At 42.8% G+C, this 15,574-nt stretch overlaps 1 long non-coding RNA gene across 1 annotated transcript in view; it reads left to right on the forward strand.

Annotated features, from left to right (window-relative positions):
- LOC133042289 (uncharacterized) overlaps positions 1–15,110 on the forward strand; it is a 61,364-nt gene extending 46,254 nt beyond the window's left edge. Inside the window, exon 3 of the long non-coding RNA XR_009689467.1 lies at positions 14,886–15,110. This is a non-coding gene — a long non-coding RNA (uncharacterized LOC133042289). The remainder of the gene's footprint in view (positions 1–14,885) is intronic.
- The last annotated feature ends 464 nt before the right edge of the window (positions 15,111–15,574 follow it).

The following is a 15,574-nucleotide window of genomic DNA, read 5'->3' on the forward strand; positions in this document are numbered from 1 at the left end:
AAGGAAAAGGGACTTTCTCCGAAGTTCTCCCACGGGCTCCTGCATCTGGTTCTCCCCCTGTATTTATGCCACTGTTCTGGTGGACCACACTCTTCAGGGGCTTACTGAGAAGAGATGTGTATTGTTCCTGATCATTTCACATAATTCTTATTAGTTTCTGAAATACTTGTAATTACCATCTGTCTCTCGTACCTGGCTCTCATTCATTGTCATATGCCTCAGTGTAGGTCATTTTCTTTTATTATCCTGGGAACTTAGTAAGCCCACTCAGTTTGGAGCTCGTTTGGTTCAGTAGTCGGGGAATTTCTATAATTATTTCTAGAATAAAACTGTCTTTTTTTGTGCATGTGTGTCTTTATGGAAAAACTGTTATCAACTGTTAGCACTCTTGAACCTATCCTCTGTTTTTTCTATGTTTCTTATCCTTTGTCTTTTTTCCATCATCCTATTTGTGTGTGTGTGTGTGTGTGTGTGTGTATATATATATATATGTACAAATATATATGTACTTACAAGTATGTACATGGGCTTCCCTGGTGCCATTAGTCATAAAGAACCTGCCTGCCAATGCAGGAGACGAAGAGATGTGAGTTCTACCCCTGAGTTGGGAAGATATCCTGGAGGAGGACATGGCAACCCACTCCAATATTCTTGCCTGGAGAATCCCATGGACAGAGGAGCCTGGTGGGCTACTGTCCATAGAGTTGCAGAGTCAGACATGACTGAAATGACTTAGCATGCACTTGTATATTTATATAGCACACATTTATGTGTGTGTGTGTATATACAAATAGGATGATGGAAAAATATGTATCAGTCTTATCTTCACTTAAATTTGAATATTTAGTCATTTTTCTTATGATTTCTCCTTTTGTCCATGAGTTATTTATAAGTTTACTTTGTATTTTCTAAAGCAGTGTGTATGTTGAGGGGGGCATTGGAAATCTTTTTGCCCTTGATTTTTAATATTACTGAATTTTGATCTGATAATTGGTCAGCATATAATTTTAAAGATATTAATATGTATTGAATTTCCCTTTGACTTAATGCTTGTTTATGCTTAAGTTTCCTACTATCTCACATGTGCTTGAACCGGGGGAATGTTTTCTGTTTGCTGGATGTAGTATTTTACATATACTTCCCTTACATCAAGCCTACCAATGGGAAAACATTTATTCACACTTTATCATCTTATCTGTCGTCTTCCAGGAGATTTATGTTCACTGGTCCCCGAACAGTCCCTGTGTTGTCCCCTCAGTTAATCCTGGAAACCTCTGATTTGACTTCCGTCGGCACAGTTTTGCCAGAAGGTCACATCCATGGAATCGTACAGTAAGAAGTCTTTTAGCTCTGGCTTCTTTCATTTAGAAAAATCCACTTAAGGCTTACCCCGGTTGTTGTGTGAGTCAACAGTCTGTCCTTCGTTTGGCAGAGTCACGTTCTGCTGTGTGCTTGGACACAGTGTGCATATCCAGACCCCTGTGGAAGCTCATCTGGGTTGTTTCCAGTTTGGGGAATAAAGCTGTTACGTTTGCACAGAGGTTTTTAAGGAAACATGTATCTTCAGTTTGCTTAGGAGTGGGGTTTCTGAGTCATGTGGTAAGCATGTGTCTAACCCTGTTCCCTCCTCCAGGGGAATCTTCCTGACCCAGGGATCAAACCTGTGTCTCCTGCAGTTCAGGCAGATTCTTTACCATGGGATCCACCAGGGAAGCTCCCTTAATACTGTAGGAAATTGTCAAATGGTTTTGCAAAATGTCTGTGTCATCTGTGTTCCTGCTAATGATGAATGAGCGTTTCTGTTGCTCTGCACCTTCACCATTCTTGCATGGTTGGTCTTTAACTTTTAGCCATCTGAGGTATGTAGTGGTCCCAATGTGTGGTTTTAATTTAGCTTTCTTCTTTTTTTTTCCTCCAGCTGTACAGCAAGTAGGATCTTAGTTCCCTGACCAGAGATCGAACCCAAGCCCTTGGCAGTGAGAGCTCAGGGAGTCCTACCCACTGGACAACCAGGGAATTCTCTAATTTAGCTTTCTTAATGTTTCATTTCACATGCTTATTTACCATCTGTTTATTATCTTTTGAGAAGTATCTTTTCATATATTTCGCTCATTTTTAAAGGGTAGGGTGGTTCAAACATTGTTGCACTTTAAGAGCTCTTTATATATGCCACACAGATATGAGGTTTTTATCAGATGTAGAATAAATATTTTATCTCAAAGTTTGTGGCTTGACTTTTCATTCTCTTAACAGTGTATTTTACAGAGCAAAAGTTTTAAATTTTTTAAGGGTATGATTTAACAGATTTTCTATTATGACTCATGTTTTTAGGCTCATATCTAAACACTCCTCACCACACCCAAGTTCACAGGGATTTTATCCTCAGTTTCTTCTAGAATTTTTTAAGTTTTAGATTTAGAACTAGGTCAATGATTTACTCTGAGTTAATTTTTGTACACATTATGAGGCATGGGTGAAGGTTCGTTTTTGTTTTGTTTTTTCCTTTTTTGCACAGGGATACTCCATTGTGCCAGAAACATTTGTTGAAAATATAAAACTTTCTTTACTAAGTTGCCTTTGTAAATACTTTTGCCAAAAGTGAACTGTGTTTGTGTGGGTCTATTTCTGTTTCATTGTTTTTTTTTGTTTGTTTGTTTCATTGTTAAATGGACATTATCTGTCCCTCCAGCATCTTTCCATTCAGCATCTCTGCAGTCCGAGTGCACTGACACGTGGCCACCACTAGATGGAGCCCGCACAGCAGCTTATTTCCCCGGGCTTCCTCTCCATTCGTGTTTCAGTGCTCTGTGTTTTTTTTTTTTTTTTAATTAATTTATTTATTTTAACTGGAGGCTAATTACTTTAAAATGTTGTAGTGGTTTTTGCCACACACTGACATGAATCAGCCATGAGTGTACATGTGTCCCCCATCCTGAACCCCCTCCTGCCTCTCTCCCCATCCCATCCCTCAGGGTTGTCCCAGTGCACCGGCTTTAAGTGCTCGTTTCATGCGTTGAACTTGGACTGGTGATCTATTTCACATATGGTAATATGCATGTTTCAATGCCATTCTCTCAAATCATCCCACCCTCGCCTTCTCCCACAGAGTTCAAAAGTCTGTTCTTCATGTCTCTTTGTATATATCTCTGTTTTTTGTGTCTCTTTTGCTGTCTCGCATGTAGGGTCATCATCATTTTTAAAATTCCATACATATGCATTAATATACTGTATTGGTGCTTTTCTTTCTGACTTAACTTCACTCTATAATAGACTCCAGTTTCATCCACCTCACTAGAACGGATTCAAATGCATTCTTTTGAATAGCTGAGTAATATTCCGTTGTGTGTATGTACCACAGCTTTCTTACCCATTCATCTGCCAATGGACATCTAGGTTGCTTCCATGTCCTAGCTATAGTAAACAGTGCTGCAATGAACATTGGGGTACACGTGTCTCTTTCAATTATGGTTTCCTCGGTGTGCATGGCCAACAGTGGGATTGCTGGGTCATATGGCAGTTCTCAGTCAAGTCTGACTCTTTGCCACCCCATGGACTAGTCCATGGAATTCTCCAGGCCAGAATACTGGAGTGGGTAGCCTTTCCCTTCTCCAGGGGATCTTCCCAACCCAGGGATTGAACCCAGGTCTTCCGCATCACGGGCAGATTCTTTACCAACTGAGCTATCAGGGAAGCCTCAATCCCAAAGAAAGGCAATGCCAAAGAATGTTTAAACTACCACACAATTGCATTCATCTCACACGCTAGGAAAGTAATGCTCAAAGTTCTCCAAGCCAGGCTTCAGCAATACATGAACCATGAACTTCCACATGATCAAGCTGGTTTAGAAAAGGCAGAGGAATCAGAGATCAAATTGCTAACATTCGCTGGATCACTGAAAGAGCAAGAGAGTTCCAGAAAAAACATCTATTTCTGCTTTATTGACTATGCCAAAGCCTTTGACTGTGTGGATCACAACAAACTGTGGAAAATACTGAAAGAGATGGGAATACCAGACCACCTGACCTGCCTCTTGAGAAATCTGTATGCAAATCAAGAAGCAACAGTTAGAACCAGACTTGGAACAACAAACTGGTTCCAAATAGAAAAGGAGTACGTCAATGCTGTAAATCGTCACCCTGCTTATTTAACTTATATGCAGAGTACATCATGAGAAACGCTGGGCTGGAAGAAGCACAAGCTGGAATCAAGATTACCGGGAGAAATATCAATAACCTCAGATATGCAGATGACACCACCCTTATGGCAGAAAGTGAAGAAGAACTAAAAAGCCTCTTGATGAAAGTGAAAGAGAGTGAAAAATTTGGCCTAAAGTTCAACATTCAGAAAACTAAGATCATGGCATCTGGTCCCATCACCTCATAGGAAGTAGATGGGGAGACAGTGGAAACAGTGTCAGACTTTATTTTGGGGGGCTCCAAAATCACTGCAGACGGCCACTGCAGCCATGAAATTAAAAGATGCTTACTCCTGGGAAGAAAAGTTATGACCAACCTAGACAGCATATTAAAAAGCAGAGACATTACTTGGAATTTAAAAAGTATAGATATGAGAGTTGGACTATAAACAAAGCTGAGTGCTGAAGAACTGATGCTTTTGAACTGTGGTGTTGGAGAAGACTCTTGAGAGTCCCTTGGACTGTAATTAGATCGAACCAGTCCATCTTATAGGAGATCAGTCCTGGGTGTTCATTGGAAGGACTGATGCTGAAGCTTAAACTCCAATACTTTGGCCACCTGATATGAAGAATTGACTGATTGGAAAAGACCCTGATGCTTGGAAAGATTGAAGGCAGGAGGAGAAGGGGACGACAGAGGATGAGATGGCTGGATGGCATCACTGACTCAATGGACATGAGTTTGGGTAAACTCTGGGAGTTGGTGGTGAACAAGGAGGCCTGGCGTGCTGCAGTCCGTGGACTCTTCATCTGGGTCGCAAAGAGTCAGACACAACTGAGTGACTGAACTGAACTGAACTAAATGGCAGTTCTATTTCCAGTTTTTAAAGGAATCTCCACACTCTTCTCCATAGTGGCTGTACTAGTTTGCATTCCTGCCAACAATGTAAGAGGGTTCCCTTTTCTCCATACCCTCTCCTCTGTGTTTTATTTATTTATTTATTTTTTCATTTATTTTTATAAGTTGGAGGCTAATTACTTTACAATATTGTAGTGGTTTTTGCCATACATTGACATGAATCAGCCATGGATTTACATGTGTTCCCCATCCTGATCCCCCCTCCCACCTCCCTCCCCATCCCATCCCTTTGGGTCTTCCCAGTGCACCAGCCCTGAGCACTTGTCTCATGCATCCAACCTGGGCTGGCGATATGTTTCACACTTGATAATATACATGTTTCAATGTTATTCTCTCAGATCATCCCACCCTCGCCTTCTCCCACAGAGTCCAAAGTTTGTTCTATACACCTGTGTCTCTTTTTCTGTCCTGCATGTACGGTTATCATTACCATCTTTTAAAATTCCATATATATGCGTTAGTATACTGTATTGGTCTTTATCTTTCTGGCTTACTTCACTCTGTATAATGGGCTCCAGTCTTATCCATCTCATTAGAACTGATTCAAATGTATTCTTTTTAATGGCTGAGTAATATTCCATCACGTATATGTACCATAGCTTTCTTATCCATTCATCTGCTGATGGGCATCTAGGCTGCTTCCATGTCTTGGCTATTATAAACAGTGCTGCGATGAATACTGGGGTACACGTGTCTCTTTCAGATCTGGTTTCCTCAGTGTGTATACCCAGGAGTGGAATTGCTGGGTCATATGGCAGTTCTATTTCCAGTTTTTTAAGGAATCTCCACACTGTTTTCCATAGTGGCTGTACTAGTTTGCATTCCCACCAACAGTGTAAGAGGATTCCCTCTTCTCCACACCCTCTCCAGCATTTATTGCTTATAGACTTTTGGATAGCAGCCATTCTGACTGGCATGTAGTGGTACCTCATTATGGTTTTGATTTGCATTTCTCTGATAATGAGTGATATTGAGCATCTTTTCATGTGTTTGTTAGCCATCTGTATGTCTTCTTTGGAGAAATGTCTGTTTATTTCTTTGGCCTATTTTTTGATTGGGTCATTTATTTTTCTGGAATTGAGCTGCAAGAGTTGCTTGTATATTTTTGAGATTAATCTTTTGTCTGTTTCTTCATCTGCTGTTATTTTCTCCTATTCTGAAGGCTGTCTTTTCACCTTGCTCATAGTTTCCTTTGGTGTGCAAAAGCTTTTAAGTTTCATTAGGTCCCATTTGTTTAGTTTTGCTTTTATTTCCAATATTCTGGGAGGTGGGTCATAGAGGATCTTGCTATGATTTATGTCGGTGAGTTTTGCCTATGTTCTCCTCTGGGAGTTTTATAGTTTCTGGTCTTACATTTAGATCTTTAATCCATTTTGAGTTTATTTTTGTGTATGGTGTTAGAAAGTGTTCTAGTTTCATTCTTTTACAAGTGGTTGACCAGCTTTCCCAGCAACACTTGTTAAAGAGGTTGCCTTTTTTCCATTGTATATTCTTGCCTCCTTTGTCGAAGAAGATAAGGTGTCCATAAGTTTGTGGATTTATCTCTGGGCTTTCTATTCTGTTCCATTGATCTATATTTGTGTCTTTGTGTCCAGTACCATACTGTCTTGATGACTGTGGCTTTGTAGTAGAGCCTGAAGTCAGGCAGGTTGATTCCTCCAGTTCCATTCTTCTCTCTCAAGATTGCTTTGGCTATTCAAGTTTGTTTGTACTTCCATACAAATTGTGAAATTATTTGATCTAGTTCTGTGAAAAATACCGTTGGTAGCTTGATAGGGATTGCATTGAATCTATAGATTGCTTTGGGCAGTATAGCCATTTTGACAATATTGATTCTTCCAATCCATGAATACAGTATATTTCTCCATCTATTTGTGTCTTCTTTGATTTCTTTCACCAGTGTTTTATAGTTTTCTATATATAGGTCTTTTGTTTCTTTAGGTAGATATACTCCTAAGTATTTTATTCTTTTTGTTGCAATGGTGAATGGTATTGTTTCTTTAATTTCTCTTTCTCTTTTCTCATTGTTAGTGTACAGGAATGCAAGGGATTTCTCTGTGTTAATTTTATATCCTGCAACTTTACTATATTCATTGATTAGCTCTAGTAATTTTCTGGTAGAGTGTTTAGGATTTTCTATGTAGAGGATCATGTCGTCTGCCAACAGTGAGAGTTTTACTTCTTCTTTTCCGATCTGGATTCCTTTTATTTCTTTTTCTGCTCTGAATGCTGTGGCCAACAGTTCCAAAACTATGTTGAATAGTAGTGGTGAGAGTGGGCACCCTTGTCTTGTTCCTGACTTTAGGGGAAATGCTTTCAATTTTTCACCATTGACGATAATGTTTGCTGTGGGTTTGTCATATATAGCTTTTATTATGTTGAGGTATGTTCCTTCTATTCCTGCTTTCTAGAAAGTTTTTTTTATCATAAATAGATGTTGTGTTATATTTAAAACAGATAACCAGTAAGGTCCTACTGTATAGTCCAGAGAACACTGCTCAACATTTTGAACAATCTAAATGTTAAAATAATTGAAAAAGAATAGATACCTGTATACATAGAACAATTGCTGTACACCTGAAACTATCACAACATTGTTAATCAACTATACTCCAATATAAAACAACAAGTTAAAAAAATAAACCACCATAAAAAAAGAAAGTGAAGCAAACATGGCAGTGCAGAGGTACACAGGCCTTGAGTGGACTAGAGAGTGTTACAGTTGTTGTTCCTGGCAGCAGATCTGTCTTTGGCCTGATCTCTGTTAACGTCATTATCAGCATCTTCCATGAAGACACAGAAGACAAGGTTAGCAGGTGTGTGGATGACACAAAGCCAGGGAGAGGCATGGCTGCCTTTGTATACGTCATAAAGATTCCAGGAGCTTTCAGTGGACTGAAAGCAGACAAGTGGATGGGTGCATAAGTTTCCTGCCTTTAATGGAGTAGCAAAAACAGCTTTAGACAATGAAAGGGGAGATATGAGTATGTGTGTCATAATAGCTGTGATGCTGTAACCATGCCATTTCACGCAGTGCTGCTCAGAGGGTAGGCCATGGATCACCCAGTCTGAAATGGCCTGTTGCCCTTCCTGGATGAGGTAGGAGCTCCTGCCAGGAGTCAGTGAAATTCATCATGAAGCACATTGTTTAGTGGAGCCAAATAGGTACAACTTTCCAGGCGAAGGAAGCAGGGAGACAACCTGTGGTCCAGAAGCCCCTCTTCATCTTGGGGAGAGCCTGCCTTTGAGTAGTGCTGAATTGCAAAGGCTCCTTGGTGTCAGGACTAAGTACTTAGGACTAACAGTGCTACGTACACTATTTGCATCCTCACATTTGGACAGAGGCACAGTAGACCTGAGGGCTTCCCTGGTGGCTCAGTGGTAAAGAACCCACCTGCCAATACAGGAGACCCAAGAGACATGAGTTCGACCCCTGGGTTGGGAAGATGCCCTGGAGTAAGAAATGGCAACCCACTTCAGTATTCTTGCCTGGAAAATTTCATAGACAGAGGAGTCTGGTGGGCTACAGTCTATGGGGGTTGTAAAGATTTGGGTACAATGGAGCAACTGATCACAGCAGAGTGACTGGCCATGGAAGGAGTAGGTTCACAGGCTGGACCGGGCTGCCTCACTCTCCTTATTGGACAGATGGCATCAGCAATATCTAACACAAAGGGCTGTTGTACTGAGGGTCAGAAGTGTAACGGCAAAGTTCATGGCACATTTCTTGGCACATGGTAAAAATGTGCTCAGTCTGTGGAAATATGAATTAGTGTGTTTCTCCTTCATGCCTCTTGGAAGAAAGTACTGTTGTTTTCCCTGTTTCAGAGATGAAGAACTGAGCTGAGTTCTGATGCAGTTTAACAGCATCCCCTGGTCATGCAGTTCCTACATGTCAGGCCCAGGCATAAAGCCAGGCATTCTCTGACTTAAGGTTTTGGATGGGTGCTTATTGATCATAGTGCACTGCCCATTCCTGGCTGGGCCAGACCAGTGACTTTTAATTCTTTTGACCAAAATTCAATAATCATAACCTAGTACACTCACTGTCTTTCCACAGGCACATGGACACATAATCTGATACAAAAGTTTCATGAAATAATTCTTCTCCTTCATAAATACAATGCACTCTGAATTCTTCTACTCCATTTTTTAAAGGAAAAGCTGGTGGTAACCTATTGAGATTGATTTCCTGACCCACACATGTGCTGGGACCCACAAAGTGAAAGCTCTATAATAGCAATTTCTATGAACTCTTTAGTTCTGATTTTTCTGACTCTCCTAGAGAAACAAAACAAAAAACCACACACACACACAAAAGCCTTCCATCCCAATTCCCTTCGTCCAGAACAGAAGACCTGAACTTGGGAGTAGTTCATGGGGGAGAGAATAAGGATTTTAGCCTAGGTTGACATGTGGAAATGAGGAAGGCTTACCTTCAAGGCCACCTCAGGAATCCTGTGTTACCTGTGGGGCACCAAGTTTTAAGAGAAATCAACCACCTGAACACATTCATCAAAGGACAGTCAAGGTGGAAGAGAGTCTGAAATTGTTCAAGGAGCTGGACATGTTTAATCTGATTCTGATGGAAAGAGCCTCTACATCATTAAAAAATATAGTATATTATGAAAATAGGTCTCTATTGGATAGTAGTTGAATAAGGTTTGGCCTGTCTGATGCGTTATCTCACATCAAGCTTATTTTTATTGGTTTTTTTCGATTTTGGTGTCTAAAGTGAGAATCATACAAAATGATTGTTACTGCACTTCCGTCCTGGGAAAAGCAGACAGGAAACCACCCCTCCCAGGCTAAGCGGAGGAATTCTTGAGCTTGCCCTTGGCCAGACGTCTGCCCAGCTTCAAAGGGTTTTCAAAGGGTGGTGACCGACTCCAGCCCAGGCCATGCTTTGGAAGTCAGACCTTCGTCTGCCAGGAGCCAGCCCGCCTGGGAAAGCCCCTGCTCCCCAGCCTCTGGGCTGGTGGGAAGCTCTTACCCAGCTGTTTCCCTCCCTCTGGACTCCCAGTGATCAGGAAAGGAGGGAGTGAGAGCTGAGTGGTCCCTCCCCAAGTTTCAGTGGCCTCGGGAACGCCTGGGGCTGGAATTCCCCCCGAAAGGTGGCTCCAACAATAGAGGTTTGCGCTGTGTGACCTGGCAGAACATTTTATTTGAAGAAGAAGATTTGATGGTAGTTTATTAAATTCAGGAAGGAAAGGGGAGAGAGGCGTCATGAGTGACTCAAAGGCTACAAGGTTGGGAAATCTTGAAGCCAAATCTGGCCCCTGAACACAGTGGGAAAATTCAAGTGGTACCCATATGGGGGATGGGGGGATAGGATGGCACTCTCGTGGAACTTCCTTTGTGGCTTAGAGTCAGAGCTGTGTTCATGAAAGTCCAAATTCCTGAAAGCTGGAATGGTTAAAATATATAGCTCTTGCTGCTCAACTGTTTGCCCACCAGTGTTAAGTCCTGATCCTTGGGGTGAAACGTGGTCACAGTTAAGAGGAAAGTGGGTCTTAGAGATGTTAAAATTGGGCTGTTGTCTCAGACGACAAACCATTCATTTGTTCATCCATTCATTCATTCTCTCTCAGGGGAGAGATGGCCTCCCCCTGGGACGTTCTCCCTCCCCATCACTTGCAGCTGTCCAAGGTCCCAAATGACTGAATGGAGAAGGGACACCTTTGCTGTAACCAACTGGAAAAGATTCTATCCTCAAGCTCAAGTTAAATTAGTCTGGAAGTGACCCAAGGGGGAGTTTTGTAAAAAATTGTGCTAGAATGTGTGTGGCCTAAACTGCACCATCGAAACCACTTTTTAATGTGCAGTATAGTCATTTAACTTATATGCAGAGTACATCATGAGAAACACTGGGCTGGATGAAGCACAAGCTCGAATCAAGATTGCCGGGAGAAATATCAATAACCTCAGATATGCAGATGACACCAACTTATGGCAGAAAGTGAAGAGGAACTAAAGAGCCTCTTGATGAAAGTGAAAGATGAGAGTGAAAAAGTTGGCTTAAAGCTTAACATTCAGAAAAGTAAGATCATGGCATCTGGTCCCATCACCTCATGGGAAGTAGATGGGGAGACAGTGGAAACAATGTCAGACTTTATTTTGGGGGGCTCCAAAATCACTGCAGATGGTGACTGCAGCCATGAAATTAAAAGACTCTTACTCCTCGGAAGGAAAGTTATGACCAACCTAGACGGCATATTAAAAAGCAGAGACATTACTTTGCCAACAAAGGTCCGTCTGGTCAAGGCTAAGGTTTTTCCAGTGGTCATGTATGGATGTGAGAGTTGGACTGTGAAGAAAGCTGAGCACTGAAGAATTGATGCTTTTGAACTATGGTGTTGGAGAAGACTCTTGAGAGTCCCCTGGACTGCAAGGAGATCCAATCAGTCCATCATAAAGGAGATAAGTCCTGGGTGTTCATTGGAAGGACTGAGGATGAAGCTGAAACTCCAGTACTTTGGCCACCTCATGCGAAGAGTTGACTCATTGGAAAAGACCCTGATGCTGGAAGGGATTGGAGGCAGGAGGAGAAGGGGACGACAGAGGATGAGATGGCTGGATGGCCTCACCGACTCGATGGGCATGGGTTTGGGTAGACTCTGGGAGTTGGTGATGGACAGGGAGGCCTGGCATGCTGTCATTCTTGGGGTTGCAAAGAGTCGGACATGACTGAGTGACTGAACTGAACTGAACAGTCATATTAAGCTCATCCACATGGTCATGCCACCATCACCACTGTCCACCCGCAAATTTCATCTTGCAAAACTGAAACACTGTCCAAAGAAGCCTTTGGTATTTCTCTCTCTCTCAAACTTTTTTTTAAATAACAAACTTCACTATCTTTTGCTTGCAAATTTCTAACAAGATAGTAAGGTAGACATAGGAAATGTACCAGTTGCCATAGATACAGTTGTCATCTTTGGAATGAATGTATCTGTTTTAAGCCTGGCCACTTGCAGATGAAGCCTGACCTCTAAGAAAGTCTCAAGGACACCCTTACTAACAGCCATTCAAAACCAGCCTTGGCCCTGTGGGTAAAGGCGATGCGGATACAGCTTTTCCTGTGAAAAGAACTGTGGTGTAAAAGACAGTTTGTCTGGTCCAGACCTAGATTTCTGACTGATAGGAGTGCCTTTGTTATGGTAACGAGGCGGTGCTCCCCAGGCTCCTAGGTGACCTCAGGTTGGGGGCTGGTTTACCAAGGAGACCTGCCACGTGATTACAGGGTTGGGACTCTCAGCTCCCTGACCTTGAGGAGGGGGCAGGGGCTGGAGACTGGGTTCATTCTCGCGGCCAATAAGTTAAACAGTCATGCCCACGCACTGAAACACCAGCAAACACTCTGGATGCTGAGCTCAGCTGAGCTCAGCTGAGCTCCCTGGTTGGTGAATGTGGACAGGCCTGGGGGGTGAGGTGCCCAGACTTACAGGGAGAGAGTATGGAGCTGTCTCCCCCTCCCCCGCTCACCCTATGGGTCTCTCCCTTTGGCTGTTCCTCCTGATTTGTATCTTTTTATAGTAAAACTGGACTTCCCTGGTGGTTCAGATGGTAAAGAATCTGCCTGCAATGCAGGAGAGCCAGAGTTGATCCCTGGGTTGGGAAGATTCCCTGGAGGAGAAAATAGCAACCCACTCCAGTATTCTTGCCTGGAGAATCCCAGGGACAGAGGAGTCTGGTGGGCTACAGTCCATGGGGTCTCAAAGAGTCAGATATGACTGAGTGTCTAACATTTTCACTTTCATAGTAAAACTGGAGCCTCCCTAGGTTCTGTGAGTTTTTCTAGAAAATTATTGAGACCAGTGGGTCATAGGAACCTGTGACTTTATCACCAGTTGGTCAGAATTTGGGGGAGGACCTCGGAATCCTTGAAGTGCAGCTGACGCCGGCGTGAGGGCAGCCTTGTTGGGCGCTGTTTGCTTTGCAGTGTAATATCTGTTCGGACTCCAGGTGGTGAGTGCCAGGATGAACTGCAGGACAAAACAGGATTTGTTGTTGCTCAGTCGTGTCCGACTCTTTTCAACCCCATTAACTGTAGCACTCCAGGCTTCCCTGTCCTTCACTATCTCCTGGAGTTTGCTCACTCATGTCCCGTGAGTCTGTGATGCCATCCAACCATCTCATTCTCTGTCGCTGTCTTCTCCTTTTGTCTTTGATCTTTCCCAGCATCAGGGTCTTTTCCAGTGAGTCAGCTCTTTGCATCAGGTGGCCAGAGTATTGGAGCTTCAGCTTCAGCATCAGAACAAAATAGACCTCTGCTGGAGAAAGGGGAGAACAGCTCTGAATCCAGCCATGTCTGGGAGACAGTTCTCTGGGGATCTCCTGCCTGTTACACACCTTGCCATCAAGACATTGGCTGCTGTTTGTTCTCTTTCCGAGGACGTGTGTTTAGCAGACAGCCCAGGTATACAGAGATGTGTCTCTCCCCAGAGTAAAAGACAGATATGCTTACTGTCCTTTAATAAGACTTGAGTTTCATGAACCTAGGGGTCCTCTTACATGACACAACACGTTGCACATCCAGGTGTCATCTGGCCCTCTTAGCATCACTCCATGGGGTTGAGGCCAAGGGAACTGGCACAAAATGCTCACTCTTTGGCTGCTTCCTTTGCTGTGAGGAGTAACCTGTTCTTCGTGTACAGCTCAAGAGTGTTATGAATTCTAGCAGCATCTGTGAACTGAGGCAGCTAGCTTGTGACTGGGAGAAGCTCAGACCCTCTGCAGTTCTGGATAGTGCCCCTCATTTGTTTCAGGACCTTGGGAAAGTGAACATTGTGGACCTGAATTTTAACACCTGTATTGTGCTGAAGAAGTGAAGTGAAGTGAAGTCGCTTAGTCATGTCTGACTCTTTGCAACCCCATGGACTGTAGCCTACTAGGATCCTCAGTCCATGGGATTTTCCAGGCAAGAATACTGGAGTGGGTTGCCATTTCCTAGGTCTTCACAAAAGTCCATATAGTCAAAGCCATGGTTTTTCCAGTAGTCAGGGATGAATGTGAGTTGGACCATAGAGACGGCTGAGTGTGGAAGAATTGATGCTTTTGAACTGTGTTGTTGGAGAAGACTCTTGAGAGTCCCTTGGACTGCAAGAAGATCAAACCAGTCAATACTAAAGGAAATTGGTCCTGAATATTCATTGGAAGGACTGATGGTGAAGCTGAAGCTCCAATACTTTGGCCACCTGATGCAAAGAACTGACTCATTTGAAAGACCCTGATGCTGGCAAAGATTGAAGGCAGGAGGAGAAGGGGATGACAGAGGATGAAATGGTTAGATAGCATCACTGACTCAATGGACATGAGTTTGAGCAAACTCCGGGAGATAGTGAAGGACAGGGAAGCCTGGTGTGGTGCAGTCCATGGGGTTGCAAAAATTTGGACCTGACCGAGGGACTGAATAACTGCAAACTCTAAGAGTCAAAGATTCACTGTAGTTTACCGGTTCCTTTAGTTTATGGTGCTTACCAATGCTCTGTACAGAGTTTTCCTTCCTGTGTATGACTCACAGAACTAGGTAGGAGAAGGAAGGAGGAAGAGGGAAGGAGGATGTTAAACCAGAGAGCAGAGGATGGAGGAAGGTGAGAAAACTCACACTCTATCCGAGGGTTTGGAGATTGTTTCCAAAGCACTGAGTGTCTGATGTCTGGGAATCTTCTTTCCAGGGTGTTTCTCCTGAGGAAAGAGGAGCATTTACAGACAAAATTTATCTTTAGCAAATAGTTAATCTTTAGATTAATTAGAAATTTTTTCAAGTGATGTAAATTATTTTGACTAATTAAATTTATGTATAAATTTGTAAATTGTTTCTTTTTCCAGATGAAGTTGGTGATCCCACCATCCCCAAGGTAGAAGCCAGGAGGAGTGTCCTGAGATTCTCCCCTCCTCCACCCAGCAGACCTGGTCTATTGATTACATCTCCACCACACCCTCAGTTTCACCCTCTTTATTCATTCCCACTGCTTTCCTTAGTTCAAGCCTTTCTTACTTCTTTCCCAGAGCTTAGCAAAATGCTTTATTTGTGATAGGTATATTAGTCTGCGTTTTCTAGAGACACAGAACCAGTAGGATGTATTTGCATCTTTGTGTCTATGCATGTGTGCATGAATGTTAAGTCGCTTTAGTTGTATTCAACTCTCTAAGACCCTATGGACCATAGCCCACCAGGTTCCTCTGTCCATGGGATTCTCCAGGCAAGAATACTGGAGTGGGTTGCCATTCCCTCCTCCAGGGGATCCTCCCAACCCAGGGATTGAACCTGGGTCTCCCGCACTGCAGGCAGATTCTTTATCAACTGAACCACCAGGGGAGCCCATCTATATCTATATCTGTATCTTAATCATGTTTGCAAAGACCCTTTTGCCTGTAACATAACACATTCTTAAGTCTCATGTTAGAATGTGGACATCTTTGAGGAGCCATCTTTGACGAGGGATCCTCGGTCAATAAATACTGCAACTAATAAACACTGATGAGTTAATGAACTATTGGTATAGTCACTTGACTGG

The sequence above is a fragment of the Dama dama genome, chromosome 21, assembly GCF_033118175.1.
Source record: "Dama dama isolate Ldn47 chromosome 21, ASM3311817v1, whole genome shotgun sequence".
In the NCBI taxonomy this organism is placed as follows: Eukaryota; Metazoa; Chordata; class Mammalia; order Artiodactyla; family Cervidae; genus Dama; species Dama dama.